The 9,339-nt window shown below is 42.4% G+C and overlaps 1 protein-coding gene across 1 annotated transcript in view; it reads right to left on the reverse strand.

Moving 5' to 3' along the window:
• Positions 1-9,125, reverse strand: part of LOC106560299 (BMP/retinoic acid-inducible neural-specific protein 3) — a 59,301-nt gene extending 50,176 nt beyond the window's left edge. The window contains exon 1 of the mRNA XM_014123052.3: positions 8,421-9,125. The gene's annotated coding sequence lies outside the window, so the exon portion shown is untranslated. The remainder of the gene's footprint in view (positions 1-8,420) is intronic.
• Positions 9,126-9,339: the final 214 nt, after the last annotated feature.

Genomic DNA, 9,339 nt, shown 5'->3' on the forward strand with positions numbered 1-9,339 from the left:
CGAAGAGAGTGAAGACATTAGTAGCGTATTATAGTTACTATTATTATTCTACTATTACTCTACTAGTATTATTTTTTTTAAATGTCCTGTTTTCCTGTTCTGTCTAAAACTGTCTGAATAAAGAGCAAACTCAAACCATCAACAACAAAAAATATAGAATTGTATATTTTGTTAATAAAAATTGTTTTTTTACTGCTGTGCATGATTGCTGGTCAATTCAGTCAGAGTGTGTACAACTACAACTACTACTACTACTACTAAAGGTCTAAAGTCTGTCTCTAATGTACCTGTCTTGTTGACAGACACTTAACTTACATCCAGAGACTGTGCCATGTTTACTTCACAGTGTCAGCCCTACCGCAGTGGTTAGATATTCTCTCCCTCCACGGCTTAGAGGATATACTGTACTGTTGTACGCTTGATGAGATTTGGGAACTCCCCAACCTAATCTGTCTAAAGCATTCCACCAGCCGCATTCAGAGGGGACAGAGGGGTGAGAGAGAGAGAGAGAGCGAGGGAGAGAGAGAGAGAGAGGAAGAGGGAGAGAGAGGGAGATAAAGAGAGAGAGAGAGAGTGGGTGGGTAGGTACCGGGTGAATGCGGGAGAAGAGAGAGAGCAGTGTGTCTCAGAACATCTGTTCAGCCACTATACCCATTAGGACACCGGAGCCATACAGATGATGCGCCTTCCCTTCGCTGGCACAGCAACTATGCTAATGTACGGAATGGCTTTCACTTTTTGATATCTCCCAGCTTTGAATACATTTGAAGGCAGAGGGAGGGAGGGAGGGAGGGAGGGAGGGAGGGAGGGAGGGAGGGAGGGAGGGAGGGAGGGAGGGAGGGAGGGAGGGAGGGAGGGAGGGAAGGAAGGAAGGAAGGAAGGAAGGAGGGTGAAGACGAGGAAGGGGAGATCAGGGTGGTAGGTGGGGGGGTTGATTAAAAGAGTTTCATTAGAAGTTCATCAACAGGATCCAATTTGTAACTGGTGCACTTTGAAACTAGTCTGCGAGCCATCCCCAAAAGCATCTTCAAAGTGTGGAAACAGGAAGTGATAAACTTTACATCTTCCCCTCAGTGCTGACTAACAAGGTTTTTGGCCCTAATTAACCCACATACAGTATCTCCCCTCCCACGGTACAACTGTCAACAATACCTTTCATACAGATGCCAGGGGGGAAAGCAAAGCCTTTGTGAAATGATATTATGTCTGCATGTCCACAGCTCCTCGCCTGTAGTCGACTGTCTTACACGTAAACACACAAAGAATAGCTTCTATGTTATGCAAATGACTAGTAGGGGGTGGGGAAAGCATCATAGAGAAGATATCCCATTGAAAACATTTCAAAACCAATATAAGAAGGCAGAGAGATTCTGTTGGGGTGTTAGAAACAGTGGCAGACAGTGTCAGGTGGTGGTAGACAGAATTAAATGTAATTTCTAATCTGGCTGTCACTTTGAGTAATGGACTGTTTGAGTACAGATTGATGCTTCAGGGGACAATAGGTGACTGCCTGGCAGTGGTGTAATACAGTATGTAATCAGAGCAGCATGTTAGCTAGTGGATGCTATGTAAGCTAGCATGGACTACAGCAAGTTATTGACTGCTTGGAAGGAATAATACATGAATTGAACAAACATGTGAAGCTACTTTATGATGGTCGGTACTCTAACTTGTGTTACGCATCACAGGCTGATTCATCTTTCTGTTTGAAAAACATTAGGCACAGTTCACTGCAAAATAAAACAAACAATTTCACTGTAGTGAAAATGTACAGTTTCCCTGTTCTTCCAGCCCCCAATCAGTTTGAAATGAGCATTGACTCAACTGCACTTTATTGTCCCTCTAATCACTCCGACATCAATGCAAATGTATTCAAAACTCTAATCAAACACTTCATGAGAGCCCATGAGCTCATGTTGTGCAACATTTCTATAGGCTATGCAATTGCGGGAGAAAACAGTGATGGCCTCTATCAGCTTTCTATAGGCTTGGCCTACCATATTTATTTCTCAACTTTCCTAATATTAAGCACATTGCTTCTCTTTACAACAGGAGTATAGTCTATCTGGCTAGCATGAAAATAAACCACTAGGAAAAACGTCCTCCACTCTCGATTTATGTGCATAGATTACATGTGTTTTTTCACGCTGCCCCTGTTTTGATACAGGTGCATGATAATGGTCCATTCTAAATCCAAACAAATGTCACACATATTATTTAGTATATGTAAAGACAAGATTAAATTAAGAATAGTCTGACAGGTAACAATATTAGCTTATCACTTGTGAATGATGCCCAGCATAAGAAACAAAGCCTTTTTTTTGTGACTTGTTTGAATCATAGTCGCACACCTCATGCAGCCATACAAACTTTATTAGAACATATAGGCTATGGGCTAGGCCCTAGCCTATAGGCCTATATGTTTTAATAAGGTTGTATCACAACTAAAGTGGCCAAATAACTTCTTAAAATTAAACACATGAATCCGCTTTACAAGGGGTGTAGAGCCTAACTGGCATATATAAGCAGCGCGTGGGTTTCCAGTTTGGGGAAGATCATTTTCACCATAAAAATGCACCTTTATAATTAAAGGGTTACATTTAAAATTGCATTTCCAGTCACTTTTGATAATGGTGTTTTCCGCTAATGGAACATTCCCGCTTATAGCCTACTACCATGTGTGCATTGATGAGCTTATAATGTGAAGAAATAGCCTAATAGTTTATCAACATTTTAAGATAAACGTTCTGATCTGTTGCGTCAGTCACATTGCATAAAAAAATGTTTGATGCCAGAGGTTGTATTCACTTGGGATCTATCGCACCCCACAACTGTCCCAGACTATGTTTGGAATATTTATTTCTCGCACAGAATAGAATAGGTCAACTTTTGTACTACAGGGGATAGTAGATTGACATAGGCTAGTGCTTTTTCTGTTCGTTAGGCCTACTGATCTTGTTGGCTGACGAAAAGTTAATGTGGACAGTTCTTCCAGTATCTTCAATATGTACCTCGGAATTGGAGAAGGACATGCGCGGTGGCGTCCCCGGTGTGTCTGTCTTAACTAGTAGCCTGTGAGAAAGACCTGATCACGTGACGCAGAGCCGTGAGTGAGAGACACCTCGGATTGCACAACACACTTAAGAGAAGGGCAAAACGCAGCACTCCGGGCCGCAAAAGGCATGGATTTTTTTAGGGTGTATTACGGACACAAAGGGTATGACGTGGTAAAATTCGAGGCATTATCAAGTGCTTGTCAAATTGTGAATGGGAGACTATTGGAGTGTGTACGGCCTGCGCAAAATACAAAGCAGAGCTCATGCCTTCCAATCAACTTTTTAGAATCATCCTTAGAGTCTCATCATGCAGTCTTACAATGTATTAAAAATCAAAACATATAGCCCAACATTTGTAGAACAATTAAAGCTACATTAATAGCTATATATTAAGCATACAGGATTAACTATTTATTTGTTAACCGCTCAACATAGAATAGCTGCATGTGCTCACTCCCTCAAATCGGTTGGAGAAAGTATTGATATTTTATTCAGCTTTGCTCAATTGTATTCTTCATAATATAAAATAATGCCACGGAATTATAAGCAAATCTTGTCTGATAAATGAACTTGTGTAGCCCACAGCCATTTGGTGTAGCCACATCAGGACCTAACATAAGGACAACTCAGAGTATGCTATTCTGTTCTTCTGAAATAGTCTACATTTTCTTCATATCATGCTTCTTTAGACCTGTCTAAAATAAATAATGGATTTATTGTGAAGGTGTAGGCTATATTATATGGATTTATTAGACTTTTTACAATGGCTTTGTTGGGTTCTAATTCTCATAGTAAATAACTCAACAGACATTATGAAAGCTTAACCAAGTTTAATTCTTCCCAGAGGGTCAATACACCTGCATTCAGACAAAACATGTTTCCACCAACATAAGTATATATACTCCAATTTAGGCACTCCTCCTTCTCTCCAATCCTTACATCTTTTATGGTTAGACAGGAAGATGAAGTAATAGGGTAATAAACCCTAATTTCACCCTCAAGGGGATCTGACCTGACCTCAACCCCTCATTTGCCTAATCCACAGATGTCCATCCGTATCCCCTATAGCCATCCTGTGACTTCCTCCCTTCTACCCAACACATTCCAAAGCCATCTGGCTCCTACATATAACCATTCATTTCTGATGTAAAAAAAAACATTCTCCATCACCCCTCAGACACTATAGTCTTACTTCTGATGTATCATGTCTCTAGGATAGCAATGTTCCAAGTTTAACCCAAAATCCAACAGCTTGTAGGTGTGGAAGCCAGGAGATGCTAAATGTGTTTATGTTAATTACGGTCAATTACCGTGAGACAGACAGTTATTTGCTTGACAATCACCGGTTGACGAAATTTTGTGACCGCCACAAACCTAGTTTGGGGGATTAAAGATTTGAATTGTATCTAATCAATTAGCGGAGTGTGTGTGTGTGTGTGTGTGTGTGTGTGTGTGTGTGTGTGTGTGTGTGTGTGTGTGTGTGTGTGTGTGTGTGTGTGTGTGTGTGTGTGTGTGTGTGTGTGTGTGTGTGTGTGTGTGTGTGGTGGGTTCAGTGAAGTAGAGTACTTTTCCTTTCCTCGTTGAATAAAAAAAAACATAAAAAGCCCACTTCGCTAGTCAGTTCTGGGAAAGCAATGGTAAAAAAACGAGTCTTAATTATGGCTATCCAGCTCGTAAAGTTCTCACTTGTACATTTTTATTTGGCTGCATATCACTGGGAGGCGGAGTGAGCAAAAGCCGTTATAAATCTGAGTAAAGCACACATAGGCCTCTTCTGAAAACGAGTCTCCAGGTACAAGCATGCCCAAAAGGTGCCTCCTGAATAAAGAGCATTAGTTCTGCTGAGTTAATAGCTGTAAATAGTAAAGAGAAAACTGGCTAACAGGTATTCCCTTTACGGTACCTGAGCTAGTGTGTGTGTGTGGAGAGAGTAATAACATTGTCTATCTACGACTGTACACTCCTTTATAGTATCTCTATCTCTTGTGGGATCAATGTGTGTGTGTGTGTGCGTGCGTGTGTGTGTGTGTGTGTGTGTGTGTGTGTGTGTGTGTGTGTGTGTGTGTGTGTGTGTGTGTGTGTGTGTGTGTGTGTGTGTGTGTGTGTGTGTGTGTGTGTGTGTGTGTGTGTGTGTGTGTGTGTGTGTGTGTGTGTGTGTGTGTGTGTGTGAGAGTGAGAGTGAGAGAGATGAAGAAAAATGGCAAGAGATAGACAGAGAGAGGGCATGACATTTTTGTTATATACCAACAATGACAGCATTTTCAAGAACACATGCTGCTTGTCTTTCTCACTCATTTCTAATATGATTGTGTTTGTGTTATTGAGGGGAGGTTTGTGAGTGTGTATGAGTCCACAGGATGTGTTCCACCACTGCCTTGTATCAAATATTTTCAATTATCAAGCATTCCTGGAAGTATCTTTTTTTAATGCCCTAATCAGTCAACCTATCTCTCTGTGACCTGCTCAGCTCTCCTTAACTCTCTTCTCTCCCCTTTTCCTCTTTCCTCCCTTTGTCTCCTTCCTTCACTTCTTCTTTGTTGTCCTTCTTTTTCTTTTCCTGTTTCTTTCTCTCCCTTATCTTTTGTCCTTTCTTTCATTCTCTCTCCTCTCTATCTATCCGTCAGACTCAGTTCCGAATCAGGGCCGCTGCACCAGTGATCCACCAGTTTGCTCAATATCATAAAATAATGGGTGGTGGGTATTCACCACAAAGCCCCTGTTCCTGCCAAGACGTGCCTGACTTCTGCCTGTTTGTCCACTCTCTCTCTCTTCCCTTATATCTCTTTCTTTAAGTCTCTTCAATTCTCTCTCTTTTTTCTTGTCAATATTTCTCTCTTTTCTTCTGTCTCCCCTATTAATATTTGATGTGATAAAATTGCTGCAGCAGTGTTCCATGTGTGACTCATTCATTAATGTGGGTGCTTGATAGCAGCAGGCCCTTCCTCTATCTTAAAGACTATGTTGATCCTTTAAGGAAGAGGCCCCATTGAAGCGTCACAGTCGTTTGAACACGAGGGCATCTCACTGACTCCTGTCTCATCTGATCTATGTCCACATCTCACAGTAGGAGCAGATAAATAGGTCATTGAGAAAGCCGCAGCAGTTATTGATGTCTTGTGTTTGTGTCGTGTGTGTGTGTGTGTATGTGTGTGTGTGGGAGATGGGTTAAGGCGGGAGGCGGTGAGAGGGAGATATAGGGAGAGAGAGGAGATATAGGGAGAAGGGTAGAGAGAGAGAGTGATGGGGAGTGAGAGTTTTAGGTTGTTGTCAGTGTACAGTACATAAAGGTGCATACCAATTGCGTACATGTCTGTGTGTGAGCAAAGAAGACCAGAAGACAGATCGTGTGTGTGTGTGTGTGTGTGTGTGTGTGTGTGTGTGTGTGTGTGTGTGTGTGTGTGTGTGTGTGTGTGTGTGTGTGTGTGTGTGGTGTGTGTGTGTGTGTGTGCGTGTGAGCGTTTGTGCGTGTGAGTGATTGAGTGAGTGAGCGTGTGTGCAAGTGTGCATGTGTAAATGCATGTTGCTTTGTGTGAAAGTGAATGTGTGCATGTGTGTGTGAGTGTGCATGTGGGAGTACATGCATGTCTGCACTTATCAAGGTGTTTGTGAATGTGTGTATGTATTTGTGTGTATTTGTGTTTGTGTGTGCTTTGGTATGCTCTCAGTCTCCAGTCTGCGTTGTTTCTATTCTGCTGCAGCCAAGACCTCTATAGAGCAGTGAGGACATAGTCAGACAGAGCCAGTATTTCATGTTGATGGGGTACAGCTGGGCCACCAAACACTCTCACAATATACCACAGGACATGAATGCAGCATTCAGCTCTTCAGTCTGCCCGTGGCAATGGACTCACTATGCATGCAGTCTCTGGAGATACATTTCTCCAAGGCCTCCACAAAGGAACAAGAGATTGAACCCTTTGCTCATTTCATTTTAGGGAGCTGGGTATGCACCGATCTTTTGGATACGTTATATGAACACTTATACTCACATGCACACTCTTTCATGCACGCACACACTCCTCTAGGGTTTTGGCTCTCGGGCTTCCTGAGCTAACGGCTTACGTGAGAGACTCACAGACTATGGCAGTACTCACTCCCTCCTATTATAGTGATAAACAACAGCCTTCATAAGCTTACCCAATGGAGCCTTAACCAGAGACATCCATACATCTCTATTATAGATATATCTCTACAATATCTCAAGAGATGATTCATCAAAGTCCACCAAGTCCATATTTTTTCATAGTCTCTCCAAAGGCATAGATAAACTATATCATTCAAAGTCCATTGAAACAAAACTCGCAGACCATTGCTAGATAGAGTGACTGTCTATTATTTTGGTATGTTTACCGAACATGGATTTATGTTACAACAACTCAGGAGTAGGAGAAGCTAGATATGCAACAGCATGAAGTATACAGTATTTAGATTTAGTATAATTTTCTGTAAGGGATCAAAAAGACTGTATAAACCATTTCATTAAATCAAAATACTCTAACTCCATAAAAAACATAAAAGCCTCTATTCAAATGTAGCACAAACGGATGACGTTATGTCATTGTGGGTTACTGGGTTCATTCAATTTAACAAACCCAAGATATTCCATTTCGACTTAGGAGCAACTTTGTACAGTCTGGTTTGGGCATACAGGCTTTTCATTACATCCTTTCCTGCATTCAAAACCTGCCTTGATTCCCATTTCCCAAGCCTTTAAGAGGCTCGAGGGTGAAATGTATAATTATGAAATCAGAGGGAAAATTGTTTGTGGATGGCTGGAAGCGGATGGTTCTACTTGACTGACTGGCTGGCACTTGGCTTGGCAGACCTGCTCACAGCACATCAGCATTACAGATCTGAACCCCAGTTCTGCTCTGCTCTGCTGGCAAGCCCATACCACCCTCAGGAATTCAGACTGGGCGTCACGGTGGCAATGGGAAAAAAGGGGAGCGAGGGAGAGGAAGGGGGAAATGGGGAGAAGGGTAGAGAGAAAGATATATATATATATATATATATATATATATTATGTGTGTGTGTGTGTGTGTGTGTGTGTGTGTGTGTGTGTGTGTGTGTGTGTGTGTGTGTGTGTGTGTGTGTGTGTGTGTGTGTGAGAGAGAGAGAGAGAGAGAGAGAGTTTCAGAAAGTGAGAGACAGGTATGAGAGTATGTCATATGTATGCTTCACCTGGGTTTACACAGCAGTTGTATATATGCTACCTCTGGCATTCAGTTATACCCAATATGTCCCTGCATTGTGTGACAGTGTCCATGCAACTTCAGGAGAATGCAAACCATTACACAACAAAAAACATGCTCCATTCAGGCTTACAAACAAAAGGTATTATAAAAGATAGATATCTCAACTCACCGCGATTCAGAACATCGGACAAAGTTCAATTCAGCATCTTCAAATATTTTGCTGAATCAACGGATATGTCCCTAGAACTGCCAACATTGTTGAAAACCTAATTTCACGTTGATCGGAGTGAATTAGTTCACACTTGCACAAGACCAACAAAACTCCACAACATCCAAAGAGAGATAGAGGGGAAACGATTCGGCGAGAGTCGGGGCAGCTCTACGCCTCAGCAATCCTTCCTATCGCTCCAGCCCACTGAGGAAGTTCGAAGCAAAACGCTTTTCATTATGGAGCAAAGGGACAATGATAAGCAAAGGCTTTGACCTTTCAAGGGATAATTACTTTAAAAAATGAAAGCATCGACCGAGAGTGCGGGGTAAAGAAAGAGGAGTAGAGAGAGAGAGAGAACTCGCAAATGTGCTTCTTGATGTGGGAACGCGTGCGAGCCTCCCGTTACAGAAACACCAGCGGGCGACTGACGGGAGGGCAGATGCGGCGGAATGCAGTTCGGTAATGCTTCACGGGATGTTTAAGTGCCTCTGGCCGGTGGTTAAATATTCCTTTATAAAGTCCGCGCCATCACCGCGCTCTGCTTGACCCGCCTACTCCGCAGCGGCGACAGAGTGGGGGACACACATTTCAATAGGTGGGCGCTGGCAAGCACCAGACACGGGCTTCTTTAGCTCTCTATCCCTTTTCCCCCTCTCCCACTCAGTCACATGTTTAAAACACAAGTAGCCCTCTGTAATAGCTGCAAAAGGAGGATAGCCTATACTTAAGACCGCTGACGTGGCAGGAATGATAACAAGTGCTTTGGAGACAGCTTTGACGCAGGCACCACTGATATGCAATGGCCAGGATATGGGAAATTGCTTACAGATTATGGATTCCTGGATTTATGTCTGGAGATATTTGATGTTTTATTTGC

This window comes from Salmo salar, chromosome 10 (assembly GCF_965601325.2).
Source record: "Salmo salar chromosome 10, fSalSal1, whole genome shotgun sequence".
Classification (NCBI taxonomy): Eukaryota; Metazoa; Chordata; class Actinopteri; order Salmoniformes; family Salmonidae; genus Salmo; species Salmo salar.